General features: G+C 43.9%; 1 protein-coding gene across 1 annotated transcript in view; it reads left to right on the top strand.

The window, feature by feature from the left end:
* Positions 1 to 15647, top strand: part of BMP6 (bone morphogenetic protein 6) — a 93484-nt gene that overhangs the window by 50639 nt on the left and 27198 nt on the right. The gene's annotated exons all lie outside the window — the stretch shown is intronic.

The raw sequence follows: 15647 nt of genomic DNA, 5'->3' as shown, positions 1-15647 counted from the left end.
AAAGAATTTCTAATAGGAAGAACAATAATAACTTTTTACTGCTTATTCAGTAATATTCCCTATTGAAGCTCTGTTTTCTAGTAATGTGGAAATCAAGCATGACCATAACTTTCCTAGCAAAAGTGGCTGCGTTGGAAGGGATTCTGAGAGACAGTTTCTTGCTTTTCTTAATGCCAGTAAGTTTGAACCTGTAAGGTGTATCTCCTTGGGCAAGGAATGCAGGGTGGTTAAAGAGGTAATATTTGCTGTATTCCAAATAGAACATGTATCTGTCCAAGAGACTTTTGGTTTAGCCCATATTGGTTATTTAAGAGTGTGCAGCCTTTCAAGAACATTCAGTTTTAAGGAGAAAACGAATCCACATCACAAAATACAGTATTAAAACTGTGTGTACAAGAAATACAACTCTTTGAGGAAGAGTGAAAATACACCCCACAGACTTGCCTGAGCCATACAGAAATGCAACTTTAGCCTCTTCCCTTGTTCTGCGTGTAGGACACCACCAAAATGGAGCACAGGATATTAACTTGAGAGCTGCTTTTTGTGTATATCAACAGATAGTAGATGTTACAGCATTTAACCTATTATGCCATTTTTTCCCCAGTTTTTATTTTTCAACCATTTAACTGTTTTGCTTCTGTTTTTATAGGGCTCCTGAGATCCTGCTGTAATGCGGGTAAAGTTGCTCATGCAGAGACAATCTGTGGAGATATTTTATTTTACAATAGCAAAACTGATTTTATTCAAAGTGAATTATCTTGTACTCGATTCCACCCTTATAGACATATTAGTTTGGAAAGCTTACCAGTGCACATTTTGCTGTTAGCAGTGCAACCAAAACCAAGGGATCTTAACAAATCCTTCTAAACCTGTATTTATTTATGGATTGACTAGGTCATATTTGTCTTTTCTCTATGCCATCAATCCTGAAAGCAATGTGATTTAAAAATGGATTTTAACAGGGAGGAGGGGGTAAAATCTCATGTTTTTTTGAGATCCCTTGCAAGCTTAACTGTAAAGCTGGAGGCTTTTCCTTCACTCTGTTCCTTTGGACTTTATCCAGAAAAGTGTTAGAGTGGGCTTTCCAAGCTACCTTGAAACCAGCAACTATGGGCTTTGGCAAACGCTGAGATTGGAATAGTGTTTGCACTGTCTGGCCCTGCTGCGGAGTGAAAGTGCTGGTGACAGCCTGGGGGGCAGCACTGGGAGCTGGGACTTGATGTAGAGGCTCGGTAGCTTTGTATTGAATTGACGAAAATAAAGAGAAAGTTGTTTCATTTGCAGAGCTTTCAAATTGTTTGATTGCCTGTGGGAAAGTCATTTACCTGGAAGGTACTGAGCAGCAGCAGTCTGTCTGCTGGGATGGTTCCCATCTTGAAGGAAATTAAGAGACAGGGGAGGGGAGCTCCCATGCCAGAATTCAGATTTGAGTGTCTCTTCAAAGGCTTTCCATCACACTTTCTTCTGGCTGCAAAGGACAGTTGGCTTTTTTTTAAACTAAATAGTCATACTGCTTCAGATACCTGTCTAAAGATCTTGATGTTTACACTTGGTAATCCCATGGTACCCAAACAGGATTTATTTGTGACACACTGAGCCAAATCAAATATATGAGTGTGGTAAATTGCAGGTGGTAATAACCTTATCTCAGGTCGGTCAGGCTGTCAGTTATCAGACCACTGCCCATGCCCAGTGCCTTTTTGGGTGAGAGGCAGCTCGGGTAGGTCCTATGGCAAATGATGCATTGGGTGCAGGGTAGCTATCCCAACTGCTGTTGCTGCATCAGTGCTGCTCTGGCCACCATGAACAGCTATGAAGAAACAACAGAAAGGTAATGGCAGAGGAAAAAAATCTTTTCATAAAATAGAGCCAGAAATAGGAGGTTAAAATATGTACTGAAGAAGATTTGTATCAGCTTTACTGTTGTTGACCATCAGCTTTTTTTTTGTATTTATATTAATATCTTGGTTTCAAACATAAGTATTTCTTCCCACTAAAAATATCTCATTGTGGGTTTTTTGTTTTCCCTAATTGAAAAAAACACAACCCAAAATCCAAAATACTAAGAGCATAATTATGAGAAAAGCATTTCTAATGGAAATACTTATTAGAAAATATATTGTATATACCAGTATTTTTTAAGTCCCTGGCCTTATCTCAGTGCCTACAATAGGAGCCGAGAGTTCTGTTTCACCCAGACTCTTTCTGGCTCAGCCTAAAGCAGAGTTGCTCAAGCTTTTGATTTTTTCCACATGGTAAAGGCAGAAACTTTGTCTTCATCCCATAGAAAAGGTTTCCTAATGCTGGATGGAAAGATCTTCTAAGACTTTGAATGGATGCTATCCCCAGTAAGATAAACCTTCTATCTAAAATATTTTCCAGCTCAGATTTTCCTCTGATGGAAAGATACTGAGTGATTCTTTCCATGCGTTTGGGTAACAGGGTGAGAAATAATGTTGTTAGAAACTCTTCAGGATCTTGAAATACAAAAGAGTTATTATTCGGGTTGGGGTTTTTTTTAATGTCTTTGGATGAAAAGCATGGGTCAGAAAGAGTCTGTGAGGTTATATACATCAACACCTAGCCGAGACATCAAGCGTGTGGAATTCTATATTGCAGTGATTATGCTTTAAAGAATGCCCGAAAGAATTCTCCTCAGCTACCCAAACAAGTGCACGTACATCAGGTAGTCACAGGTCTTCAGAAGACAAACAAAAAAGTCCATCAAAAAAACCCTCCTTGGAGTCGGCCTGTTTCCTGTAATTTTCTAACTAGCGTAAAGTAGCCAAAATCTGTGGTCTAGACTGGTTTGTTCTGCAGATTTTTTTTTTTTTCTTGGGGATTTACAAACCACAGAGAGTTGGAATGGATCAGAATAAATATTTGCTCATGCACCTACTGATTAGAGCTTTCAAAGTCCCAAATCTTGTTACAACACACATGTGAGCATTAGCATTCGCGTAGGTTAGGTAAATACAAGGGGTTTCCTCTGTACCCGTGTCTCCCCCCTCAATTTCAGTTTAATGGAGACAGCACTTTAAATGTGGTGTGTTTTTCTTTTGGTATCCCGCAGTGTTTTCTGCCTGGCAATTCTCTGAGAGACTGTTGTTGTACCAGAGAGCACATTTTTTAGAATCCTTTTTGCCCCCCTCCCTTAATTTCAAGCACATTATTACTCATCTTGGAGTGCTTCATCACTGCTGTGTCTGAGTTGGAGATTTCTCCAAGTATGATAGCAGCTGCAGCTAATAACATCAATTATACAACATTTAGGTTCCTGTTCTCCTATTTTGACTGGAGGAAGTTCTTTACTAGGACATGCCATATAATTAATTGCCTTTTTCTGCATGTGAACGTTATATAAAGCTTTAGCCTTGCTGTCTCTAGGTGAGAACAACAAGAAAAACATTCACTCATGCAAGCCACAGCCCCCACCTGTTAGGGTGGTTTAGCATGCAAGAGTAAAAATGACTTCATAAATGTGCATTAAGAAGGGGTTTGCTTGTCAGATCACCCTACTGTCTGTATGTTTGTAAAGAGTGAATTGAGGTGCTAGCCTGATCCAAACTTTGTAATGGTTGATGGTTTTCTTATATCACAAACAAAAAATGACTAGGTATGGCAGCTATCTCTCTGGACTGTTTCTAACACTGTCAGATCTATAGCATTACCATGTTGTAGTAACTTGAAAAAAAAAAAGATTTTAAAAGACTTTTAAAAAAAAAAAAAAAAGGCAAATTTTTTTGTAACCAATGTACTCGTCACTGAGTCATAAACTAAAATCTGTGTCTGGGCAATTCAGCTGTTGGCAACATTAAAACCACTTTGGGCATGACAAAAGATGAAAGATGCATTTTATGACCAAAATTTGAAATTGGTTGTGGGTATTTATTTAAATTGATCTCTCTATATATATTTATCTTTACTAAAAGTTGGAAGAGTCTTGATGTTTTTCTCCAAGGATGGTATGTGACCAGTCAAGGCAAGAGAGGAGGGCATTACTAAGAGAGAAGGAGAGGAAAAATAAAATCAGTGATGACAAGGCTGGATTGGGTGGAGCGGAGAAATGCTGGGACAGCCAAACAGCCGGGACATGAATCGCAAAGAGTAAAGATATAGAAGCCAAATGTCTAAAAATTAATTTGTGGGCATGCAGCTCTGCTGAGAATTTTAACACCCTCTCTTTTGTTCATTTTAAATTCTGTCTCCAGGAACCTGATAATTTAAGGAAAAGGGTCACGATAAACTGAAAGCCAGAAATACTGGCATACTGAGCTGTTTTTTAAACCAGCGAGGTTTATTAATTTCCTATTTGTTAACCTGAGGACTTTTGGTATTAATTTATGTGCTGTTACTTTAAGAACATTTGTATGTAACTTTGATTTTTAAATGCCTAGAGCCCAAGGATTGCTTGGGGGGGGGGGGGGGGGGGGGGGGGAAGAAAAAAAAAAAAAGCAGAACTTGGCAGAGGCTGTCCCTTTTCCTGCTGGATGTTTTTCAGGTGAACTACCCAGCAATGCTACTGTATTAAAGTCAGGCCAACTATGTGGAACTAAGGATTATTCCACAAATCCTCTTTTAATAGTTCTTTTAATGGTGTTTTTCCTCAAGTCTTACTTTTTCCCTAGGATTTCCCACCCTGACCGGGACTCTTCCATCTTTTCCAGTGTTGCGTCTCCCTGGCTTTTGACTGGGCTGGGCACCGTGCTCCGCAGCCGGGAAGACGAGCTGTGTCCCCCATGGGCCCAGCACAGGGCTGCAGCCGCTGATGGCTTTATCAGATGGACAGAGACATTCCAAGTATGCTTCTGGTCACTGGGGGATATGGGAATATAAAAAATAATGAAAAAGGAAGGCTTAGAGAAAAGCTGTTAGGCAAACTGGGGCTTTTTGTCAAGTTGTTTTTTTTTTTTTTTCTTTTTAAGGGTGAAATTCTCTACCCTTATGCAGATCGATAAAGCTCTGTGATGTCATTTTCTTTTCTGTTAAAAGCCATGTTTTGAAAAGCTGAAAGGCTGCAGGTTAGGTAAAACTATTAATGACCATTTTGTGACCTCCGCTCCAACCGCCCACAGCGGCTGCAAATTTTTAAATGTCTGACAGCTGCTTGGCTCTCCGCAGCATCGTTATATTGGTTGACAGCAGATGAGATTTTTAGAGGTAAATAAGTCACCTCCCAAACAGCACCCTGCTGGCATGGCCAGTGGGAAGGTTAAAAACTGGGATTTCAGTGGTTTGGTTGGGCAGGAGACCTCCGTTTTTACAAGGAAGGCATGCCAGGAGCTCCTGGTTGACTCCGGCTGCATCCCTCCTGCGGGTTGCACGGAGGGTGAGTGTGCCCAGAGTTCGTCTTGTCTGAGCTGAGGTCCGTATGGTGCTGGGCTTAAACCATCGTGCTTGCTAGGAGAAGGCTCTGGGGGCATATTGGGTCGGCTGGCCCTCTTCTGCTTTTCCACGAGTGTAATGCTCCTGGTGGGTGCGAGACAGGCAGCAGGGAGCCTCAGTTGGAGCAGACGTGGCTGGTGTCACGTAACGTGGCTCTCATGGAGGAGTGTGAACCTGGGGCTGTGCGGGGCACGGGGCAAGGCCGTGAGCTGCCGTAGGGGAGGTGTGCACGGCGGGGACAAAACGCGGCACAGGGCAAGCGCGGTTGCAAGATGTTACTGCCTCAGGAAGAGGGACAGTTACCTCGCATTGCTGCAATTGCTGTAAAATATTCTGGGATGTCTGTCTCTTGCTGAGTTTTCTTCAGTTTTCATCATTGCAGCTGTTAAGTGCTTCCCAGATGTGCTAGGGTTGCACAGTGAGAGCCCTCAGGGGCTTCACGGCCCACCTGCCTTTGCTGGAGAAGGCTGTGGAAGTGGTGAGGCTTTCCCTTTTTCCTTCTTCCACCTCTGCTTCTCACCCTTCACTCTCCTTCCCAGCTCTTTAATTTGGCCCCACAAGAAGAGCACGCTGGGGAGCAGGGTTGTGCACGTGCTGCGGGCGGTCGGGCTCCTCATTACCCGTGGGGGATGGAGGCCATGTCTGCCTTCGCAGGTGATTCGACAATGTGGGAGGAATCAGAGTGGCTGGCGCTGGGGACTCCTTACAGTTCTTTGCTTCGCCTTGTGTCTCCTCCAATCCCCAGGGCCAGATGTGATTCCACGCAAGTGTCGGTCAGAGCTTTCTGGAACGAGAGTTTCAGACAGACCCGTGCTTCTGGGACTGCAGGGCCCCCCGGGCTCCTCCACTGCGTGCCACCCACCATGGTGGGCCTCTTCCATGGTGGCTCTGTCGCCATTGCTCGTGCGAGGCCTCATCATGTGCAAATGAGCAGCAACAAAAACAAATTGTGGCTGTGGCTGTGGCTCCCCCCTCACCCTGGGCCTGAGGGAGCCTCTCCTGAGACTTCAGGGAGCCTGGCAGGATGGCCAGGGCAGAAGGACAGGGAGAAAGGAGTGATAACTAAGAAGGGCGGCAAGAGAAACAGTGGGTTTAGCAAGGGTGCTTTGGTGTTTCTGCATAGCTCAATGTCTTCCAAGGCTCTGGCTCTTCCAGTTGGCACAGAGGTTGTCCTGGTGCCATGGTGGTTAGGAGCCTCCAGTCCCGGTGCCATGTTGGAGCCACTTCCTCCAAACCGCTGCTCCTTAGAGAAATGCACATGGCCAGGAGTAATAATCTATAAAACACTTTATGGTTATTCCAGCACTTCACGCATTTGCTCTCCTGTCTTCAGAGCTGTGGTGTCTTCTTGCCTTGACTCTCCTGGGGAGCATTTGCTCTGTAGTCATGTTGAACATTGGGAACTTGTGGCATCTCCGGACCATGATTTTACTCTTTTTTTATCCCTGCCGTCACTTTCTGCCTTCCTTATGTGCAGGGCTTCCTCCTTTCTCATGTCCTCTCTTTTCTCTGGCCGATACCATGTCTGGTGTCCATCGTGCCCTCTCACAGAGCGCCCTGCCGGTTCCCCAAAGCCCTGCTCTTCAGTGGTCCTTTGGCTGGATGCTGCTTAATGCAGTCATTTGAAACTAGACCCCTGTGTGAAATATTAAATACTAAATAATAAGTGATACAACAACGTTTCATGGTGTCTGCTGGAGTGACAAGCCATGTCAGCAGTGCTACCATTCCAGCGTGGTGGTAGGCTTTGGGACAGCATGACAAGCTCTGAACCACAGCTGATTTTTACCGTATCTCAGTATCTCCAGTGCTGGATGAAACTGTTTCAATAATTTATAAAACAGTAAGTGCATTGGGCAGTATTTTTACAGGGAGTGATTGCACTGTGTTCAGGAGATAACTTTCTCAGATGGGCTATTAAATGAAAAGCTGAAACCTGCCTGTGATGCTGAGAGATGAGCGCTCAACAAAATGAAAGTGTGCAACTTAACTTGCAAACATCTTTATGTTGCCTGCTTTCCTACTTGCTGTTGGTTGATTCACACTCTTACTGATAAACATAAAACTTCAGATTTTTTCCAAGATGAGAGGGAAATGCCCGTAAATGAAAAGAAATTTCCCACTTTGCACAACCTCTATTTTGAAACTTAGCTCAACCATGCAAGTGAATTGGTTTAGACCACCTTAGATTCCTGCGGAAGTGCAGATAATTTCGAGAGATGATACGAGATAAGCCAGGCAACTGCTACACCATTTTAATAATCCTGAAAATGTTTTCAGATCCAGCCTGTGTACCCAGGGCAGCTGCGTGCTTCCAGGGAGCTGCATGCTGGCAGCCATGCCAGCAGGAAATGCAGCGTGACCTGTGGTGAGCCTGGAGGGTGGGAAACGCTGCGAGCAGAAGATTTCCACGGGTGGCTCTAAGTGTCCCGGGCATTCACTGTGTGGGCATGGACGTGGGAGCAAACATAAAGCCAAGGGAGCAAACAGGAGTGGTAGGAGCATCCTCTTTGCTCCACGTGCGTAGCTGCGAAGCGCTTCCTAGCATGTGTGCCTGCCGCCAGGCTGACAGCATCGCCTTCTTCCCCGAACGCTGGGTCTGCGTGCATGGAACTTGGCTGTGAAGTAGAAATGGGTTCTGGAAAGCATAATATTATCTTAATCATAAATTATTTGGAAATGCAATACAGAAATAGCTTCAGATCACGTCTTCCAGAGGGGTGTTTTTGCAGTCAGGATCTTTATCAACTTCTCAGTGGGAACTGCATTAATATTGCCACAAAAATGCAAACAGTAGTGCCTTTGATAAAGCAATTTGGCATCTCTTAAGCAGAAAGATGTTTTGTTTTCCTAAGATACAACACTGTTTTCAGTGCAGGGACCTGCCGTATGTGCCAGCATATGGAAAGAAAATACTGGTTTTGTTAACATCTGTGTTCGGAAGCCGTGGGGAGGGGATGAAGGAGGCGGCTGCCTTTGCGGTTGCAAAGCGATCTCTGTTATTGCTAGGGGGACAGCACAGGAAGTCCAAAAGTGAGTGACGGTGGTAGAGATGCCAGTGGCCTGCAGTCAGCCTCCCAGGCTTAGCTCCCCCCGGAGCGCTCTGCCACGGGCTCTCCTCCTTCTCCTCCTCCTCCTCCTCCTCACCTTCACTTTAGCTCTTCCCCTCATGTGCCGGAGCAAGGCTGGTCCCTGCTGCCGCCTGCCTCCCAGTGCAAAGTAGAAAAGCTTTACTGGCCGTACAGTAGGAATCTTTGTGGATACTGTGAAAATGCCTTCTGGTGTCCCGTGGGTATTTTATATTTGGTTAGTGCATTATTTTGATTTTTTAGACTTCTTTTGGTTCAAGAATCCTGAAAGGAAGCTGTTGTGCAACTGTTTAAATCTGATTTTACAAGCCGATTCCAGCTTGATTCCCAGCACAAAGAAACAAAGAAGAGCTCAGTTGTATTTTTCATCCAAAAGTAAAAGGCCCTCGTCCTTTGAAGATCTTCTGTACAGTGTTATGTTTAGAGAGTGATTTGCTATTGTTTAAATTTAATCTCCATAATTACATTGGGATTGGATTAATGATGGGTTATTTTTCTGAGTCATTATTTTCTGGCACTCACGGCTATAGAGCATAAAGCCAGGTCTTCATCGGATGTAAACTGGCATCGCTCTACTGAAGTTAGTGGAATAATTCCACTTTATATTGTGGCAACCCAGATGTGGTATAGCTGTTTTGAAAACAGCACCCTTTTGGAGTTTGCTGGCCTTGAATCTTCGTATTTTTAAGCTGTCTAGGCAATAACATCCAGTTGTGTTATATTTATGGTAGCACAGCTAGCTGTTGTCTCTAGACCACCTCAGCTGGACCCAGAGGCATCAACAAAAGGTACAATGCCAGATTCAATCATAAATATCTTGACTTTTTTTATGTTTAGAAACTGCTTATTTTTACCAAGAGTGCAAGTGGGAAAAGTTCGTTACTGATGTCCGGTGAGCTTTTACATGCTCTTACCTGTGAAAACAAACCTTGATCTGTTCGTTGGGGATGCTGTACAGCAAATCCGGGGGAGATGTCTGGGAAGCAGAGAGACTGCTCCTTTTTTGAAATTAGTTATTTTTGTTCGTTCTGCTTTTCAGAAGGGGGTGAAGAAATAGAGGTCTGGGGAGACATGGCACGTAGGAGAGTGGCAGCAGGAGCAGTAGGCGACACGCTTGTAGGGGACGGATTTGTCACCGCAATCGGGGTGACAGAAAGAAAGAGTCTTCAAGATCCTGCAGGCCTGCGTAGAGTTGCTATGATGGTGGAAGGTATTTGAAGTCACTGGGCTGAGAGCAAGGTGTGAAGAAAGGATCTCCACCACTCTTCCCCATGTTGGGCAGGGGAGGATTTGCTTTCAGACCTTTTATTTTAATGTCTCACCTAAGTTTCTTCTATTTCAAAGGATTTTCTTGCTCACTACTTGTGAAATGGTGTGCTAATAAATCTTAGCTTGGAGAATGGGAAGGTTTTGCTTTCTTTTGGGTCCTTTCTGTAAAGAAAAAGTGGTCAGTCCTGTTTCTAAACAGTAGTGGACGTGGGATGTTGCTGCAGTGGGTTAGACTGCACATCTCTTTAGTATCCAGCTGACAGTGAGACATACTATATGTCTGAAAACCAGACAGCAGCAATCCTTTCCCTAATACATCCTCACTGCTTCCAGGAGCCATCTGCTTTTGCCGCCAGCTTGCTGTTGCACCTACGGGTCCACTCATTACAACTTAACTTCTGTTTCCTTGTTAAACAGTAGAAAGTAGCTGCAAAGCCTTCTAGTCTTCTGTCCTTCCCATTTTAAGATGTTAAACTGGTACTGTACTCTTTGGGTTGTACTCTGCCCTTTTTTACACAGTATTTAGGAAATACTGCTTATTTTAATAATAAAGGTCACCTTTACTAGTAACACTGCTTCTACACTTGTGATTGCCAGTGAGGCAGGACTCTTTGGGAGACCTGGTGTCTTTTTTTAGATTGAACTGGTAGATTTGGAAAGTACAGACAAGGCTTCAGACATATCCTGGCCATCTCTTCAGATTAAAAAGGATGTGCTGCGGGTCCCATCCACGTAGATTCCTATGTCTGATGGTCTAGATAAGCACTTTTTGTGAAACAGGAGGCCAATTGTAAGACCCAAATGAAGACTGGCTCTTGCTCTGAAGCTCAACAACTGTCAGCTTGGTTGTATGAAAGGCTTGCCTGCCTGAAAAGTTGTCTTCTGTCCTCCTCATTGTGTGTCAGTTAGTCTTATAAAAGTACTACTAAATTCTATATTAATCCTGCTGTATACTTTGATTCTTACTGCTTTATGCTATTTTCTACAGCAATGGTGACCAAGGTTGTGGGGTTTTTTTTAAGCTTATATAAATTTTATCCTGTGCAAACTATTGACAGCTATTATTGAAGGAATTCTGGTGATGCAGCTGTAAGGTTGCAGCAGTATATCAATCATATATGTCCATGGTCCTTTTATTAGAGAGGACTGTTGGAGCTATGGTAATGCTTAAAGTATTTGAGGCCTAATCCACTGCTTCATTACTCCAGATGTGATAAACAATGTTGACTTAATGCAGAAATTGGTGATGTAAAGTGGAGAAATTGCCTTTGCGCTTATTATGTAGCTGTGGTGGTGAATCTCCTGTTAACAACTCCACTTTTCAGGGGCTTTCTCATTTTATTGGGGAAGGGGTCATGTGTGAAGGTTGAGAAGAAAGCAGTAGGAATGGCTCATGATTGTACTTAAACTGAATTCATGAACACTTGAGCAAAACTCACTTTGTATCAACAGGCTGTGAATACCGCTTGCTTTTGCTGGAGTGTGATTGCAATTGTCCTGCAAAACCAAGGCATCACTGAAGATCTTGGGGTGCAAAAGATTCATTAGAAGTTTCAGCCTTGCTGGGGATAGGATGGATGCAGAATGTCCCATCCAAAATAATCACATCACATTCATTTGCAACCCCACTCCTTCTCTGCCCCCTCCAAGGAGGCAGGTTGTTGTAGAAATTATAATTATTTATATATACAATTTATTAAAAAAAAATTACTCTTGCAGCTCAGGGTTATGAGCATACATGTTTGTATTTTTGGCTTTAGCTCCTAGAGTATGAGCTAGAGACTTTCTTAAGCCACCACAGAGATTCTCACCTGAGCACCTGACCTAACACTTTTCTCGACAGCTGAGAACTGGAGAAAACCTCTGAATGTCATGACACTTGGTGCTGCTGTTCTGAGTAAAAATTGTGTTTCCTCGGGAGACTATTGCCCAGTTATTTCTGCATACTAGTTACTTTAAATCCAAAAAGAAATGCTGAAAATTCCTGTGCATGAGGAGACTTTATTTCCATCACAGTCACTAGTGTTACATTACCTTTGATCCAAGGTGTGTATGACACAGTCAAATGGAAATAGGATGGTATAGTTACCAAAATAGATGCATTATGTTAATTTCTTGATTAATTTTTTTGTGTGTGCAGTGTTTTTAAAGTAACAAGTATTGTAAGCACTATGTTATTTTTAAACCAAGGACATTTTGTGCTGAAATTGGCTATTGCAACACTGGGTTAGAATTAGAATACACAAAATTCAAAACCACAGTAACCCTAATTTTGACATTCTTGCCTTTTTAACTGCTCAACAATAGTGTTGTGTTTGTATAGTATTTAAAAATAGTTGTTAAGGGGAATGTAAAGAGCTACTGTCAGGCTCCTCCGTTAACTATTTGCGCGTGCTCAGCCACTCTGCTCAGAAATGAGCTGTAATGAAAACTCAGGGGCGACTACTCCCGGTGTCCACAGCTGAGACCCTGCTTTGCACCACAGGCGAAGGAGCAGCCGAAGCCCCAGCCAGGATGGGGACAGAGACCTGCATGGTGGAGCAGTCAGTCCTTTAGGCTCAGAGGACGTACACCCATGATGGGCTAAAACCTCTGTTTGCAATCTCCTTTCCCAGCTCGCCCTGGTGCGTGCATGCCTGGATCGGTAATCTCTGAGGAGCTACTCTGGCAAATGACTACTAATGTTCAGGGTAATATAGTCTGACCATGAGGATGAATTTTATATGGCTATAACTTGTGTCATGACCCTACAATCCCTCGTTTTGCCTGGCATGGTCCTGACGTTCTGGCCAGCGCTAAGGAGGGGTGGTGGGAGGCCAGCACCGCTCAGGGCTGCGTGCTTTCAACCTGCCCCGGCTGTAAGCTGCCGGATTTTCCCTGCAAGGGCTTTGTGTAGTGGGGACATGCACGCGTCCGTCCTCAGACGGAAGCTAGCTTTGGATTTCACGTGTCACCAATCAGACCAACCTGAACAAATTCACATGGATAAAATTATAATTGGAAGGCAGCTTGAGAAATGATTTCTCCTTTTTGCTGTTGCCGTGCAGTTTGGTGTGTGCTGTCTGCATTTTGAATACAAGGTCATCTGATGCATTGTAACACGATAGCAATACAGACTGGGTAATCCTGGGAACCGGCAGCTCAGATCTTGCCTTTCCAAATGTTACTGTACTAAAACTTGACTTCTTTGTTAAAAATGAACAGTTTCCAGGGGGTAAAAAGCCCCAAGAGAAGAACTGTTGGCATTTTATATTTTTAAGCTGTCTTGCTGAATGAAAACAGTTGATTATTAACTTGATGGAGTGACAATGAGTATATAGAACTTAAATATCTCACCACTCCCACAAAGAAAAAAAACCCACCCTCCATTGTATCATGGGAAGATACATAGCCAGAAAAACTTTCCAACTCGTTAAACTTTTATACTTGCTTCATACAAGCTTAATGTAGGCTTTTTTCCATTCTGTGATGTTGTAGGGACGCTTCTGAACACAGCTGAGGACACCATCAACTTCACAGTATTTCTTTCTGAACGTGCCTTTCTTATGACAGAAAAAAGCTAAATTACTTAATCTGAAGGATTAAAAAAAGGTTTCCTTGTTTGTGTGTTTCAGGCTGTTTATTCCACCAAGCCTGATAACGAAATCAGTCTGAATGTTTCCCCTGTAATTAGTTTAGTCAGCTTCTGTGATTGTGTAGGGTATTTGGACAAGGACAGGGATAAAGGAAAAAAAATTTTAAAAACAGGAAAATACTATTGTAACTATATCAGGCAAGTTATAATTTGAGAAAGGGTACTCTGAGTCAAGCATCATACTTGCTGCTACTTTTGATGCTCTGTGGTAGATGTTTTGGTGGGGTTTTCTTCCTCTTGTGGCTTACATTTGACTTTTTATAAGGGGGGGTATGAGAAAATACTGATTTAAAAGACTAGAGTCTGGCTGTATCTCTTTTGGGTGCAATATTTTGTAGTGGAGGCGAGGGGAGGTCAGGCCGCCATAGCTGACTTGAGGTTGGAAAGAAACAACTAAAAGTGACATTTGGGCTCATTTTGAGCCCTGTGCTGGGTGGGACGTCTTCACACTGTCCCTCGTGCACTTGGAGAGGCCACATCACATCTTGATGTGGGGACACAACTGGCAGGAAGCATCTAATATTCCCTTTGTTGTTTCTCTCTGGTGTAATTTTAGTCTTCCGTCACCCCGATGGAGTTCTGCTGCTCATCCTGGTTGTGTCCTTCCCCTTGCTCTTCCTGATCCTCCTTTATCATCCTTAGCTGTGAGCCTGGGGAAGGCCACCTCACTACATCTCACCCGCAGGTCAGCTTGTCCCTGAGACAGCGCAGGAGGGGACGTGGGTTTCAGCTGGTCATTGCACTCACGAGCAAGGACTTAGCAAGTTCTAAATTGAGAAATGTTGCTTCACATGTGTGTCTCTCCAAATCCATGGATTTAGAGATTCCCTCACCATTAATTACAGCCTCTCATGTTGTAGCATCAAGTAAAAGGTCAAGTTGGGCACATTGTCCTGCTGCAAGCAGCCAAACACTGTTTCTTGTTGGTTGGATGCTTGCAAGTTTCTGAAAGCCACTCTGTTTTGGGAGGTGCATCCTGTGGGGCTCGCTTCGGGGTGGGGAGTAACTGGGCAGCTCAGGCCCCTTCTTGGAGGGCGTACATGCAAGTGATGCCAACTAGTCCAGTATTGCCAGAGTCATTCCCAATTAAAAGCAGGGGCAGGTGATTCAAAGGGAGGCCCAAGTCACCGATAACTGATGGTCAGCGAGGTAATTACTATGTGGCACTGGAAGTGAGCAGTACCACCATTTGCCTTGGCGCAATCTCTGATGGAGATGCTGGTTGTCACCACCTCATTTCTGGAAGCTGTGGGGTCCAGTCACCTGCATTTGTCAGTCGTTTGACTTCTGAACTGCTCAGACAGATGAAATGCGAGATTGACAAAATTGGCAGCAGCGTCCAGCTCCGACAGCAGTTTGTGAGTTTGCCCATTCGCCCCGTGGCAGCTTCTAACACAGCATCTCCAAGTGCGGAGTCCCACAAAATGCTCGGCAGCAGTCATGTGGAGGTGAAAAGATTTCCAGGCGAGCTTCAAAGAGAAGGATGTGACTAACTGTCTCGCAGGGAGCCAGGACGTGGACCCAGCCAGATGAGGCAGCTCACATGCGAGGGCTGCCAAAGGAAAGGGAGAGGACACAGACGAAACTGGGACTGGGGGATGAGGAGGAACAGGCGGTTGGGAAAGGTAGAGGGGAAAATCCCCATGGGCTTTTTTCCAGTGGCTGGGAGATGTATCTGCTCTCCGGGGAGGTAACCTGTGGTTAAAGCAACGAACCTCAAGCATGTTGGCCATCGTTCCTGGCTTCACCACGAGCCTCTGCTGCTTGTCCTCGGACAAGTCACTCTTCGGGTGACTCAGTATCCCAGCTGTAAAACAGGGATTGATGCTGACCTCATGGGATGTTGTGAGGGTAGGCTGATGAACGCCTTTGCAGTTTAATATATTAAGAGGGGGGAGTAACAAAAAGCGAGCACAAAGATGAATGTGAAGAGGGAGCTGTACTTCCCTCGCCGCCTTCTCTGGATGTAATCATGTCCCTAATGATAATATAATGGTGACTTATTCATCATTGACATACACTCCTTCAATTGCACTGGTGGGAACAGTTTTTTGGTTTTATTTTTTCTCCCCTCAGGGTTTTAAAGATGTAATTTTGTATGTTTATATAATATGCTAATGTTTCAAGCAATTTCTAATAGAAAATTAGAAGAAATAACAAACGATAAATCAAAGTCAGACTAAACCAAGATGTAATCAAGTAATACAAGAGTGGGAGTAGAAGTAGAGTTTACAAAGGGAGCCTCAAACAGGGAAAATCCAAATCCTGAG

Source organism: Tyto alba, unplaced genomic scaffold, assembly GCF_018691265.1.
Source record: "Tyto alba isolate M040663 unplaced genomic scaffold, T.alba_DEE_v4.0 Super-Scaffold_48, whole genome shotgun sequence".
Lineage (NCBI taxonomy): Eukaryota > Metazoa > Chordata > Aves > Strigiformes > Tytonidae > Tyto > Tyto alba.
This window is presented reverse-complemented; position numbering and strand designations above follow the sequence as displayed.